Here is a 15000-nt window from a genome sequence, read left to right as displayed (position 1 = left end):
ACCATGTCCTTTCTCCTTGGGGTTTTTTGTCCCAATGTGTATCACTTTACACTTGCCAACACTGAAGTGCATTTGCCACTTTGTCACCCGCTCACCCAGTGTGGAGAGATCCTTTTGGAGCTCCTCACAATCCGTTGTTGAATTTCACTACCCGAAAGAGTTTGGTACCAGCTGCAAATTTGGCCACCTCGCTGCTTACCCCTGCGTCTAGATCAGGGATTCTCAAACTTGGGTCCTCAGATGTTTTTGGACTTCAACTCCCATAATCCCCAACCAAAGGCCACTGGGGCTGGGGATTATGGGAGTTGAAGTCCAAAAACATCTGAGGACCCAAGTTCGAGAATCCCTTGTTCTAGAGCATTTCTAGGGCAGGGTCTTCCCTTGGGGGCCAGAGAACCGACCAAGCCCTCTTCAGTGCAGCACCCTTCCCCTGCCCTCCCCTTTCCCACCCTGAGGAAGGTCTCTGTGGGTTCCTTCCAAGCACTCCATCCTCCCCCTCCTGATTGGGGGCCTCACAGACCAAGGGCAGGTGTGGGGTTCTTCTGGTGGGCCTTTCCACAGACTCTCTGGCACGTCCAAGACCAACATGTCAGCCTTAGGAAGCACCTGTGAGAGAACAGCTTCTGTTTTCTCCCAGTGTGAGAACTTCTGGCTGTCATGGGGTGTAGCACGTGCTGTGAAGGTGGGAGAGGAAAGAAGGAAAGCCTTCCAGCACCAGGGCAAGGTGGAATTAAACGGCTCTCCTTCACTTAAGCTGCCCCCATTGAGGTGGGAGACCATTTGAGAGGCCTCATCCTTGGTCCCCCCCTCCTTGCCCTTTTTATCTTGAACAGCCTGGCAAGGCAGGCTCAGCTGAGAGAGAGAGAGCGGGGAGCCCAGAGCCAGCTGTGTGACTTAGTGGGGATTTGAAGCGGGGTGTGTCTTTGCCTCTAACCATTGCCCCACTCGGTGCTGCCAGCATAAGGCTCAGCATGCAAAGAGAGCCAGCAGGGGGAGGCAGCCTCCAGCACCCCGATGTTCCTGAACTACAACTCCCAGCATTCCCAAGCAGGGCATCCTGGGAGTTGCAGGCCAGTCACAGCCGGAGTCCTGCTCCTGAATCTGAAATATCCAACAGTCCAAAAAGACAGAACAAGGTGGAGGGAGCAATTCCCGGCAGCAGGGAAAACACAGGAAGGGATGGGAAAGGAAACGGTGCAGGAAAGCGCCAGGGGAAGCTGCCTTGTGCTGATGAGTCGGGACCTTGGGCTATCTGGCTCAGGACTGTGCTCTGACCGGCAGCAGCTCTCCAAGGTTTTAAGCAGGACTCCCTCCCAGGCCCACAAGTTACTGGGAGAAGCTTCCAGGCATTGAAGCTGGGTCCCCCTCCTGCAGGCCAAGCCGGGGCTAGTCTAGGGCTGCGCATCATCCCTGCAGGGGCATCTCTCTCGCAGGGCCCCCCCCCCCCAGGCAGTCTCTCATTCAAATGCTAAGCGGAGCCGGCAGGGGAGGGAGCCCGGAAGAGAAAAGCAGCAGCCGTGGTTAGGGGGTGGGTGGGGTGGGGGCTTCACCCAAGGAAAGCCCTTCGGGAGAACTGTGCGGCGCCTGCTGCGCTTGCATGGAGAGCGTGGGGAGGCAGGCTGCGCGCGCAGCTCGGGGGTCCAGGCAGGGTTGCTTTCTGGCTCACGGGCTGGACCCGCTCCTCCGCCTGCCACCTGCAAAAGCACCTGCGCATGCTCAGCAGCGAGAGTGCATGAGCGAGACTCCTGTAGCCTCGACTAGGCAAAACCTCGACAGACATCCATGCTGCACGTGGGGACCCTCCTCCTCCTCCTGGGGACGGACCCTGTTCCCTCCCAAGCTGCACGGAATGGAGGTGGGGAACACACCGGGGGGCCCTTTGCTGTTCTCCCAGGCTCGGGGCGCCCTTCAGCTGTGCAAAGTCTCTTAGCCCCGAGATCGGGGACTGTCTTTGGCCAGAGGGGTGTGGGGGGGTGTGTGTGGAGTGAAGATTTGGGGAGGCTGGAGAAGGAGCCCGCCTGCCATAAAGAGGCAGCTGTGGAAAGCGATTCCCAACCTTGGGTTCCCAGGTGTTCTTGGACTTCAACTCCCAGAATCCCCAGCCCCAATGGCCTATGGTTGGGGATTGTGGGAGTTGAAGTCCAATAACATCTGAGGACCCAGCGTTGGGAATCCCTGCTCCAGACAGCCAATGCCTCCTTGTCTGGGCGCTGCCCCGCACCCCCCCTCCTCGTCACGTGGCCCGAGGGAGGCAGAGGCTCCCCTCCTCTCCTGTCAAAAAATCCCTGGCTAGCTTGGCAGAGAACCATCCTTTAACGTGGTGATTCTCTTCATTGAGCAGGAGGAGAGCAACTGGCCCTCTCCACCCCCTCACAGCATCCCTCCAGTGGTTGCCGCTGGTGTCTATCTTGTGTTTCTTTTTTAGATTGTGAGCCCTTTGGGGACAGGTGGCCATCTTATTTATTGATTCTTTCTCTGTGTATACCGCCCTGAGCCCTTTTTGGAAGAGCGGTATAGAAATCGAGTAAATAATAATTTATAATAAAAATGATAATAATGGGGGCGGAGCCCAGGAGTTGGCGGAGAGAGGCGAGGGCCTGACGTCACCGGCTCCGCGCCATCGGGGAGGAAGGAGCCAGTGGCCGCCAAGGTCACGCCCCTTCCCCCCGTCGCCGGGTGACGTCAGAAGCCAGCGCCCAGGGCCTGTCAGTCTCTAGGGAGAGGCGGGGCGCCTCGTGTCGGTCGGAGCTTCCTCTCCTTCCGCTTCCGCCACCTCCTCGGTGCCCGCCGGGATGGCGCCGCGGCTGCCGCTGGAGAAGGCGGCCTGGCGCCGGGTCGAGACGGTGCCCCCCCCCACCGAGGCCGCCTCCCGCGTCGCCCTCCGGCCCTGCCCCCGCGGAGCCCGCAGGCGGGTGAGGGGAGGAGGGGTCTCCTGCGCCCCCGGGCCCCGCCTGCCTGCCTGCCTGGGGCTGCCCCTCGCTCGCCAGTGGGCCTCGGCCAGAGGGAATGGGGCTGGGGGGAGGAGAGGGAGGGCTGCCTGCCCGGGTCTGGCGGCCCCTAGAAGGCGGCCTGGTGGTGGTGGTGGTGGGCAAGTCCCCTCAGGGGCAGGATCCCCGGGGCTGCCCGTGGGGAGGCCTCGCTCTAAGCAGCAGCAGGAGGAGGATCTGGGAGTGGGGTGGCTGCCCAAGGCCCCCAGGAGGTGGGCCTGCCTCTCTGCCTTGGCCCGCAGGGGAGATGCCGAGGACCCAGAGAGGCTGCCTGTGTGAGCCCGGCCAGGGCTTCCCCTGAGGGGATGGAGCTGCTCTGGGGAGGGTCAGGGCTCCGAGGCCAGTGCCGTTTCCCAAGGGTTGGCCCGCTGGAGAGGGTCTTGCTTCTGCGCAGCTCCTCTCCCTCTGTCTGTCTGCCTGTCTTCTCTGGGGCCCCAGCCCAGCCTCCTCCCCACAGAGGAGCTGTAGGTGCCTCAGTCTGTGGGGTGCGGCGTGGCCCCAGGCACTCTCAATGTCCGTGGGCTCCCTGGTCCTTCCCATGAGGACTTCTGCCTGCCGCTGAGGGGGTTTCCAAAAGTCCATGAAAGCTTCTGCTAAAAGGAAATTCGTCTTCAAGGTGACACCAGCTTTTTAGTCTGCTGCAGCAAGACCCCCCCCCCAGCACATTTATTTGAAATATTTCTGTACCACCCAAAACTTGAGTCTGGGTGGTTTACAATTAAAATCTTAAATCACTTAACAATTGAAATCATGTCAAAGACTAAAAACATTTAATTGCTCTTACCATTAATTGTTTTGCAGCACCTTAGTTGTGAAGTTCGCTGTGCGCCCCCCCCCCCCCCCGCGCGCTTAGCTTACTGGGAGATGAACAAGCTTGCCTGTGCAGGGCTGGCCCTGGGCAGAGAGGGTGGGCCGGAAGCCAGACAGACCACCAGTCCTATCCCCACCACTTCAACACTGGCCGAGAGAGAGAATCTGGCTCCTGAGAGAGTTTCCTGGGCATCTTGACTAATACAGTGAAGGAGCTTTGGCAGTTCAGAGCTTCCAGGCAGCCGCCTTTGGGTCTTAAGACGGGGAAGCAGGAGAAGAGCTGGAAACATGGGGTGGGGCACAGTCCCCGCAGGGTGTGTGCACACGTGTGTCTGTCCACATCTGTCTTCTCCAAAGTGGTGGCAAAGGCAGGGAGCGTCAGACTGGTGGGGTGTTGCAGCAGCTGGGAATTTGGCTCTTCTGGGGTGAATGGGGGTCGTTTAAGGAGATAGCTGCCTTCTGCCCCAACCAAGCAGTTCTCTAGAATAGGGAGGGAGGAAGATGAGCATTTCTACAGCATGCTAAGAGCACAAAACAACTGCCCCCCACCTCCAGTCTGGCTCTCCATTTCTCTCTCTCTCAGATGTGGCCTTGTGAGGAGGAATCTCACTGTGAACCACACGCTTCAAGGAAGGGCTTTTTGAACCAGGATGCAGCCTGCAGCTACGCTTAGGAACATGGCAGCTGGCAAAAGTGGTGCTGCAACCCCTTCTGTGCTGCTGACACACAAGAGAAAAACCTTCTTTCCATCCTGGGCCTTTTGCCCAAGAAATCTCAAGAACCTAGAACTTATGTGCAAAGCATTTCTAAATGGAAGAAGTGAAAACCCCACCAGCTCTTTACTCACTAAATACTTTTTGTTGCCTCTGTGTATCTCTTGTTGGACTCCCCTTGAAGCTAAAGATGTGAAGTGCCATTTGTACCCTGGGTCTCTCACCAAACAACTCTCAAGCCTGCAAAGTTTCTTGGCAAAGCAAAGCGTCTCTAGTTGGAAGAAGTGACAGCCCCAGAAGTCACCAATCCTGATGTTTCACTTTGGGAAACTTGAGTGAAATGTTAGTTGGCCTTATTGTCTAATCTTACTCTTGATTACTTCTTTTTAGGCAAATAAGATAATAATTTGCCTTGGTACTGAACTTTTATCTTGAATGGCACAAGGAGGGCGAGTAGGAGATTGGGGCTGAATATGAAAAGAATTTCTAATTTCAACCCATTGCTCTAATTGTTATTGCTCTCCGGATAAAGGACACTGCTAAAGGAAGAGTTTAATAAGGATATAATGGAGTCTAGTAAGGATTAAAGAACTAATTCCTATGCTTTGGCACATTATACTCCCCCACCCCACTTTATAAGCATGTAATATGCTTAGTAAGATACCTGGATGGGAGCGGGAGAGGGGGGGAGAGCCCTGAACGTAAAGATTTAGTAGCTCTTTCATGCTTTCTTCACATTTGTAACTGGATTCACTTACTCCCTAGTTCTGGGAGAGAGGGAACATTGGTTTTGGTTCTCCTCACTCTTTTGTAGAATTCTGTTTAACATTGTCTTAGTTGGTTTAACCTGGTTACTTTTCTCTCTCACCTTTTTGGTGGTGATTTGGAGGATGGGGAGGGAAGGATAGTTCCTGGGTTTAGTTATGAATGTATTTCAATGCTAACAGTTTCTGCCAAAGATGATGTATTTCGACTCAAGGCCTATGATATAACATTAGTCCAATTGGTTATAGCACTTGCAGTTGTTGACATGGGTAATCTGTCCTTTAAAGATGTGTGATTTAAATATTTTTTCAGTTAATTGTAATGGCTTAGTTTCTTATCAAACATTCTAAGGTGTTTAAAACAAAGGACAGATATAATTTTTCTTCAAGAAACACGTACTAAAAGAGGAACAACAACATTGTTTAGTTTAATTATCCTCATCAGGGATAGCAGCTGGAAGCTCGAAGTCCAAAGGAACTGCCACATTGTTTTCCCCAAATTGCTGATTTACACCCTTGAAAGACTATAAAGATTCTTTTGGTCCGTTTGTATATATTGAGGGCACATTTTTGGATAAACCCTTGTTACTGTGTTCCATATATGCCCCAAATACTCTGTCACTGAAAATCTCTTTTAAAAACTTCAAAGTATTAAGATTCAAGATTGGATAAATGGGTGTGGTTTTAACGTAACCATAAACCCTGCTTTGGATAGGTCAGCCTCCAAGTATACTCCCAATATTTCTACTTCTAAGTTCCCTATAGCATATCTCTCTAAGGAAGCTAATTTGGTAGTTCCTTGGCAGTTGTTACACCCAGGGGAAGGGGATTACACATTCTTGTCTGCCAGACATTAAACTTGTTCTAGGATTGATTATGTTCTCATCTCCAGTTCCCTACAGAATGATATTCAAGATGCTATTAGTGATAACATTTGGACAGATCTCAATTGGATAATATGCTCATTAAGTTTTGAAAGTTCTAATAACCCAATTTCTTGGTTGAAAACTTATTTATTATACAATAAAGATATATGCAAAACATTGGAAGATTGACTTTTAATTTAACTCGGATTGTTGATTCAGCCCAGCCACAATTTGGGAAGCATTTAAAGCAATATTTCATGGAAAGGGGATTAACCAGCTGCATACACTTCCAGGCTCCAGAACTGTAAAAAATAAGAATATTATAATAAACCAAGCAAAAACATATATGCTGAACATAAAGAAATAAAGCCGAACCTCCTATTAGAATCACACTCTATTAGAAAACAGCTACTCTTTCTCTGGCAAATTATGAAAGAGGTGCTAAAGCAAGCAACGTTCTAGCTAAGTGCATAAGCAAGAAAAGGCAGTCCAAAGCCATCAGATTGATTCCATCTACAAACCATGCCAAATGAATGGTTTGCTCCGTAGACATCTCCAGAAAGTTTGAAAAGTTTTATCATAATTTACAGTCCTCTGAATTACCCACTTCAGATAATACATCTAACTTTTAAACCAATTCCATCTCTCCGAAATTAATTCCGACACATACAGCAGACTATTCAATTGACTGGCAGCAGACTGCATCTGGAAACCTATTAAAAGGTAAGTCCACCCCTTACTTAGATACTAGATCCCCAATACTGCCCCTCAGAAGAGCCCTGGGACTCCACACACTCAGCAGGGCTTCTGCTCCCTCTTCCTTCCCCATCAGCCCTGGCAGCAAAAGGATCAACACAACAGATTAGAGCAAACACAGAGACCTTACCTGGTTGGTCAAGGCCAGCTTTCCTCCTAACAGGTCTACTCCAGTGGAGTTGCTGGAGCAGCAAAGGGAGCCTGTGAACTGACTGAGGGCTTATAAAGAGTCATAGCCCCACCCCTTCCTGTCTGCTGAGGCCTCCTCGGGAGTAGGGCTAAACTGAGGAAGGGGCGGGCCTTTCAATGAGTACATAAGCTCTCCCTCCACAGTGGTGCATCACAACTTCAGCAGTTCTACCACAGAGCTTGTGGTGGTCAGTGGTGTGCCTGAGCCAGCTCAGGGAGGGTTGGAGTCTGGCTTGAGGATTCTTCTGAAGCAGTTGACTAGCTGGCTTTTATTGCAAGACAGAGAACACAAGATCTCTTCATCGATCCTGCAAGGTAATTATATTTCTAAGTTACTTTTAAAAGGGCTGATCCTATTGAGTCTCTGCTTTATCTGGTTCCTCCACCCTGTTGACGGGGTTGCTGGTTTTAAGTTGACTGGCACTCTCCCTGTTCCTGCCTCGTAAAATGTCTTTATTGGACATGGCATGATACTGGAGTAGAACATTGTTGCCTACTTAGAAGCTCCAACACTAAACTTCTCTGACTGAGTTTAATATTTAAAGCTTCTATCCTAGAAGTTCTAACAAGTAAAACTGAAGTACTGGTGTTTCTTCAGTTCCCCCCACTCTTTAGTCCAGCCACAAAGGTCATTCTCATGACTGGCTCTATGCCAGTAGGGCAGCCCTACCTGGGTCTAGCCATGAGAAGACGCCCCAGGATCAGCAAGAGCGGGCCTGCCAGCTAAGTCAAGAGAAGAACATCTTAGTCTGCCAGCTCCTTTCCCGTTCCCCATAGTCGGAGTAAATCTCCTCCTACAGTAAGGGGGAAAGGCTTGTTGTACCTGGTGTGCTGGCTGAGTGTTGCTGCAGGGCCATCGATTCTGAAAGGGAAGCCGACCTTCCATCTTCAGTCACAGTGACTTGTAGGAATGGAGCGGGCAGCTTCCCCACCTCAGTCTCTGGTCCAGATTGGCCAAATCTTGTCTTAACACATCAGGGTAGATCTCCAGTCTAAAGGCAAAGAGCTTGCTTGGGTCCTTGGGGTATCTTTCCTGATGGGCCTGTGCAGGAGAAGGGGAGGCCGGCTGTGATGTCTTCTCAGGAGTATGGCTGAATTGAAGAGCCATGGGCTCACTTCACACCAGCCCTGAACTGGTCCAATAGTCTGTGATCTCAGCTGCCTTGCTTCTTTGCCTAATGTTGGTTGAGAGAGCATGTAAGGATTTGTTTTGCTTGTGCAGGACATTACTGAAGTCCTCTGTGCTTGTCAAGGAAAAAGTGCCTCGGAGAACTATCTCCCCTCTGCCTGTGCTCACAGGGCTCCCACTTGGAGCTGGCACTTGCTCTTGAAGGGTCAATTCCAGGTGCCTGCTCATTAGCTTCAGCCAACAGGGAGACTTGTTGTTAGGAAGCCAGGAGTTTCACTCTTGGGTTTAGCTGCAAGGGTTGTGTGAAGTAGAGGATCTGATCACTTCAGCCCAAGAATCAGCAGAGAAATGAGTCTGATGTCTAGGTTTGCCTCCACTTGCTTTGAGTTCTCCCAGAAGCCAGAGAAATCAGGCCTTTCCTGCTCCAAAATATGCCTATTTCAGCTTTCCAAAATGTGAAATGTCTAGTAGAACCATGAAGGACATATGCATGATTCTATATGTTGCAAGAGGATACCAGTGGCTAATGCAATAATCTGAGGTGGAAGGCCCTCGAGAAAGTTGAAGCTTTATTAACTTGTATGTCAGTGCAATATCCCAGACATATGTACTGTTGCTCTGTGGAGGGCAATACTGGATCTTTCCAGTGATAGGGCTCTTCTGTTCTGGCCAGTGTTGAACTATAGGCCAAGAAGACTTCATAATTAACTGCATCATCTTCTGACTGTACCCCTAGTAAAGCTAGTTGGGGATCTGGCTGTAAGTTGTATCCCAGTATTGGTATATTCTACTGAGCTGCAAAGTGGCAAATGCCAACGATGAGTTAATGTTAAAGTATTTTCTGTCACTGTGGCAGAGGTTGATTTGCATGGTCAATGTTGGACCAGAGACCAACAAGGATAACTTGTCTTAAGTCTAATTCCTTTACAGCTTTCAGCCCAATTAAAGGAGTATTTAAGTAAACCATAAATACTAGCGATCATCTTCTTGGTTTTGTGTGATCTGTAAAATCGGATGCCTGAGTGCTTGTGATCCTACAGATTGATTGGACATAAACTGAATTGGTTTCAGTTAACCTCACCTGCATTATTTTTCAGCTGTGAATGAGTCTGTTCACCTTTGTCCTTAGCTATGTAGAGTTCTCATTTCCCCCCCCCCCCTTTAAATTGATCTGTTTTGAGGGATCAGAAGATGCTGTGCGGTAGAGGTGGTCACGGTGGCACTGGGTTGTTAAGCCATTTCCCCCATACACGTTGTGCCTTTGAGCTAAGGACTGATAGATTGCCTTATAACTCTTTGCCATTCTGATGGCAGCATTGTCTGTTCAGGAGATGTTTCCATTCCCACCCACTGCTGGGAGTTATCCCCCTTAATTTTATAGATGCATCACTGGCTCACGTAGCTAAACTGGTGATCCTTTTCCTGATGCATTAGTCTTCTAAGGGTTTCAGTGCATGGCCCACAGTGCTGATAGCTTTTTTTCCGCATTGCCCCAAGGATTGCTAAGTCAGGATCTTGCACAGCATTGTTAGCAGCTGTATCCTTGTTCAATTGTGATTTTCCCGCTGTTGCCATTTTGGAGGCCATCATGCTGCTTGGCAGGCTCTTTGCTGCTGCTGCTGTTTTGCTTTCAACGTAAACGTTTAGGTTCCATTTTAGTAACCATGTGACTTGTTTATCACACAGCTTGTTCTGTTTTAGTATTGCTGCTAACAGTTGGGCCTGCTGAGTTCTTATATAAATCCTGGCATGGGAAAGAGCTTTTGGGCTAAGCAGCCATCTTGCCCAGTGTCTAGCTACACCCCCAGACTGCTGTTCTTGAGTAGTCCTATAGAGTCTCATAGTCTGGATGTCACTCCAGCTGCAGAATAGGTGACTGTGGCTTTAAGCTGCAGAGGGCCTCTAGCAAGAAGCGTTCAGCTGGAGATGGGATGGGGAAGCGGGGAGGAGCCCAGTGCAGCTCCCGTCTGGGTGTGTTTGCAAGTGTGGTGGTGTGGCTCGGGTGGTCAGTGCCGTTTGGCCCTCTTGGGTTTGCTTCTGTTCCTAAACATAGTTATGTGCTCCTTCCTTTCCTCTGTTTTTTTCAGTGGCTTTTTCCAAAGAGCTGCTTGGTGGTGTTGGCTTGTGTTCTTGGCTTAACTTTAACCAGTTAATGGATGGGATTGAGGCAGCTGCTTGATGGTGGCGTAGGAGTGGGGAGACCCCTTCAGCCATGACACTCACTGGGTTAACCTGGGCCAGTGGCTCCTGCACAGCCCACTTAACAGGGATCTTGTGAGGATTGTGGACTGCCTAGAGGAAGGACAGGATAGCCAGGTCTGCATAGCTCTCTTTATCCTGTCTTGTGAACTTGGGATGCCTGAGACCAGTAGTGCATTTTCATACCATGCTCCCAACACTCTTTCGAGTGGAATGACTTAGTCCTCCTACATTGACTGGGTGCTCAGTTAGCATCAGGACATAGCAGAACCTGTTGCTGTAAGGCAGACAAAAGTCTTGGCCTCAGAGGGAGGGAGGGCAGTGCAGCTGAAGCTGGTTTGTAGTAGGTGCGTGTGTGTGTTCACCAGCCTGTCAGTCTAAGCTCAGAAATGCTGCAGTCTGCTACTCCTCTGGTTGTCTCTGCTGCTTCCTAACATCAAGGGACAAGGTGCAGGACAACTCTTCTCCCATTCCAGTTTGTGAGAGTCAAAATCCACTGGCAGCCTGGTAGCACCAGAGCTTGGCCATGAAGCAGTGCAGTGTTCACTGCAAAAGCCACAAAGGTGTGGATGTCTGTGTATTGCTCTGGGGATTGGTGCCTGTCCTAAATTCTGAAAGGCTGGGTAATTGGGTTAAAACATCTGGCTCAGTTTTCTGGGTGCTTAATGAAGCTCTGCCTTGTCTTTGCTTTCAGGAGTTTGTGGATGCTGGACCAGTGTGGCACAATATCTTGAGAACTGTACAGCACTGGGCCAATATACCAATTCAGGCATGGGATTTACTAAGCTACCCTGGGCCAGTCACTGCATGTCTCAAATGTAGGACTCTGATCTAGCAAGAGGACAATCTTTCTAGTTTGCCCCCCAAATCAGCAGCTAACACTGATTTGTTGCTCCCTTTGTAGCATTTTCCATTGAAGGGGTGTTGGTGGTCATACTGCTGATCTCTTGAATCTAGTACTTAAAGCTAGAACAAACCAGGACTTTCTCGTGCTCCCCCATGTTACATCCTTATTGGCCCAGGTCAGAACGTAGGGCTGTAACCCTGCACTAAAAAGTCCCAACACTAAAAAGCTCTCAACTGTACTGTGTACTAAAGCACAGTCTACATGCTCATAGGCCTTCACTTTGTATGTCAGGTTAGAATCGGGAGTTACCCAGTTCAAAAAAGCTTGTCTCTTTTCAGGGAGTTCTGGGGATGGGGCCCTAGGCTGGTAGCCAAGTGTTCTGCTTTTCCAAGTGGTGCCCACTTGGGATCCTTCAGATGGCCCCAAGGCTTGCAGCAGAGATGGGGGTCTCATGAGTGAGTTCTGCAGAGGACAACTGTCCTTCTTTGCCTATACAAGCATTGGAATAAATGTCTGTTGGGATGCAGGGAAGGAGAACTGACCCCTGCTAACTGGGCAAAGAGGCACCTTTTACCGTGGTGATTCTCTTTATTTAGCAGGGGGAGAGTAACTGGCCCTATCCACCCCCAGCACAGTACTTCCAGTGACTGTAGCTGGGGTCTATCTTATGTTTCTTTTTAGAATGTGAGCCCTTTGGGGACAGGGTTCCATCTTATTTGTTTGTTGTTTCTCTGTGTAAACCGCCCTGAGCCATTTTTGGAAGGGCGGTATAGAAATCGAATAATAATAACAACTGTACTGCAGGTGCCTTCCTGTGTAGCTTTTAAAGGCTCCCCACTTTTCAGTTTGTAATTTATGTCCCAGACTTGCCTTCACTTAGAGTGCTGCTGCCAAAAACCAGATCAGGAGCCTTTATTCCTCCTGCAGAGAAGCTCAAATGACCCAAAGGGACAAAGTGCTTCTCCCTCCATAGGTGGCTGTAGTATTTTGCCTTGAAAGACTGGAAGTTCCCTCCATGAGAACCTGGGAGGACAAGGATGGCCTCCTGTGCTGTTCTGCAGAGAGGTAAGGGGTGTGTGTGTGCGTCCTGATCTTGAGAGCCAGGTCAACTTCTGGCAGTGGGTGAAGAAAGCCGATTCTCTGTTGTGGATTAGGGAGAAGATAGCTTAGCGGCACTAAAAGCCTTTCCTTGTCTATGGCCCTGTGGGTAGGCAAGGGCCAGTATTTTTCATTTCATTTTTTACATTTCATATCCTGCTCTTCCTCCAAGGAGCCCAGAACAGTGTACTGCATACTTAAGTTTCTCCTCACAACAACCCTAACCACTATACCACGCTGGCTCTCCAGTAACCCCCATAAGCAGAGTTCCATAACCAAGTTAGCTATTACCGCCCCAGCCCTCAGGCCATACTGTTGCCTCTCTGTGTGGTGCACCAGCCCCTCCAGCCTTGCCAGAACTGGTGTTCAGATGAGCACTATAGGCAGATGTGAGTAACTGCTGGCATTTTGGTAATTCAAAAGGGGAGTGGCCATTCTTGGTCCCAGTCGTCTTTAGTGTGCAAGTGGTTACTTGTGCCCCAGCATGGTTTATGCCTGTTAAGTCTGCATGTGCTTCATAGCTGTAACCTCCATCTCTTTGGCAGGAGCAGCCTTCGATGGTGAGCAAAGAAGCAGTAGCGCAGCCCCCTCTCGGGAGCAGCACCTGGCTCTAGAATGCTGCCATGAATGTCTTCAACTCGCTGCATTGTATGTATTGAAGAGATTGGATATGCTGCACTTGTTGATGTAAGTATCTCCATGGAAGGTTACAAGGAAATGCTCCAACATGCCCCAAGAAACTGCCACAACCAATACACCCAATAAATAATTCAACCAAGAGACCCAAGCCACTATAATCAAACCTAAAACCCCAATAAACCAACTTATAAACCTGAAGCCTCCCAAATAAACCACCACAACCAATAAACCAACTTATAAACCTGAAGCCTCCCAAATAAACCACCACAACCTATAAACCTGAAGCCCCAATAAACCAACTAACCCAAAGCCCCAATAAACAAACCCACTGCCCAGCCAATAAAGTGAAATGCTCATGATGCAGCTTGTGGTAGAGACTTTTACTGACAGTGTCCTGAATTTGGTTTGTGCAGCATCCATGATGGACACAACAGCCTCTATTTGTGTCCTGGAAGGGGCAGAGAGAAGAACTGGCACAGGCCCAGCCCTGGCAGCAGCACGATCATCTAGAATGCCAGAAACCAGCTCTGCTCCTCCCTGCCACTGGTAATATGTATTTTGACTGGAAGTGTTTAGATCTCTCTCTTGTGGCACACATACCATGGACGTAACCTTGGTCTCTTTTTCAGGAGCAGGCTTTGAAGGGGTTGAAAGAAGCAAGACCACGGTGCCTCCCTCAGCAGCACTCTCTCTGGCAGTCAGCTCCTGGTGGTATGTCTTGTTCTTCTTTGTAATACTTGGCGCTTGCTCTTGCAGCATGGGCATACTAGGCTCATCTGTCTCCATTTGCCTGTCAGTTCTGCAGGGCAGCCTTGGAAGTGATAGGAAGAATTCGTGTGGTCCATGATGAAGGAAAACCAGGTTCTGGCTGGTCCAGGCCTGTGCATGTCGATAGTTGGCAATAAATGTAAGTGCTGTTATGAATGTAACAACCATTTTTGGGTTATGCCTTTTGCACACAGTTAGTATGCTGCTGTATCGAGTGAGATGGTGAACTAGTTCTCTGAATGGCCACTGATGCCAAACACAAATTATCACTTGTGTTTCTGGGTTGAGGGACACTTCACACCATCACAGCCCGATCTGCCAGCTGATAGGCTAAGTGTCTGGTTGTTTCCGGCTGGTGGACTGCATGGAGCCTCGGCCTACTTGTCAGTCTTGGGGAACACCACAGAGTGACGATAGGTGGAAATCAAAGTGTCCAGGGACAGACTCTCCAGTTGGATTTGTGTGCCAATGCTATGGCACTTGATCTACCCAGTACATGCAGAAGTGGAGCCAGATGATTTAGTTTCCTAGCACTGGAAGCTTTGATCCTAAGATGCTGTTGCACCTCAGGAGCTATCTGCACCTGAATCGCCCAAGACAAATGGATGTATGGTACCTGTCGGATGAGGAGGCGGGCAGCGGTGAAGGGGGTGATCAGGATGGCAACCGCACTTGCTACGCCACAGCTCTTGGTGACTCTGCTTCTCTCTGCACAGGCCCTGCCCTCTTTGCCCACGCTGGTGCACTCTTTTCCTTCTGTCATGGGGCTGCAGCTGGCCAGGGAATTGGTAGCAAAGGTTTGCCTCTCCCCGCCAGATTTGTTGGATGGGTGGCACGTTGTCCTCACCACCACCACCACCACCACAAACCAATAAATCCTAACCTGCAACTTCAGCCTGTTCAGTCTAGGCAGCTTGTTCAGCCAGCCCCTTGGACTCCCTCAGCCAGGAGTGAAGCATAAGGCCACCCTGCTGCCATCTGCCTTGACCCTCATGCTGGGTCTCCCCCTCTTTGACTTTGAAGACTCCCTCTGAAGAATATTGCTCCAAGCTCATATTTTTCCTCAAAGAAAAATCTGTGTCTTCCAAAGCGAGACACTCTTTCTTAGTGAAAAAACTGCTCCGGCCCCTCTCTTTGGATCCGGGAGCCCAGCTCTGTAATTGGATACCAGCGCATACCAAGAAAAAACTCAGCCAGTCAGAACAACTGGGGTAGTGGTGAGCACCAGCTCGCAG

At 49.9% G+C, this 15000-nt stretch overlaps 2 long non-coding RNA genes across 3 annotated transcripts; both read left to right on the top strand.

Annotated features, from left to right (window-relative positions):
* The first annotated feature begins 310 nt into the window (after nt 1-310).
* On the top strand, nt 311-6323 carry LOC128336607 (uncharacterized). Its single transcript, XR_008312015.1, has 2 exons — nt 311-2912; nt 4381-6323. It is a non-coding gene; the product is annotated as an uncharacterized LOC128336607 (long non-coding RNA).
* Nucleotides 6324-7252: 929 nt separating this feature from the next.
* Nucleotides 7253-14976, top strand: LOC128336648 (uncharacterized). 2 transcript variants are annotated; one of them, XR_008312027.1, is made up of 6 exons: nt 7253-7400; nt 12234-12325; nt 12904-13045; nt 13411-13543; nt 13627-13708; nt 13795-14976. It is a non-coding gene; the product is annotated as an uncharacterized LOC128336648 (long non-coding RNA). The 2 variants fall into 2 exon arrangements; XR_008312026.1 differs by lacking the exon at nt 12234-12325.
* Nucleotides 14977-15000: the final 24 nt, after the last annotated feature.

The sequence above is a fragment of the Hemicordylus capensis genome, chromosome 13 (assembly GCF_027244095.1).
Source record: "Hemicordylus capensis ecotype Gifberg chromosome 13, rHemCap1.1.pri, whole genome shotgun sequence".
Classification (NCBI taxonomy): Eukaryota; Metazoa; Chordata; class Lepidosauria; order Squamata; family Cordylidae; genus Hemicordylus; species Hemicordylus capensis.
Note: the sequence above shows the minus strand (reverse complement) of the source record. Positions and strands in the feature narration are given on the sequence as shown.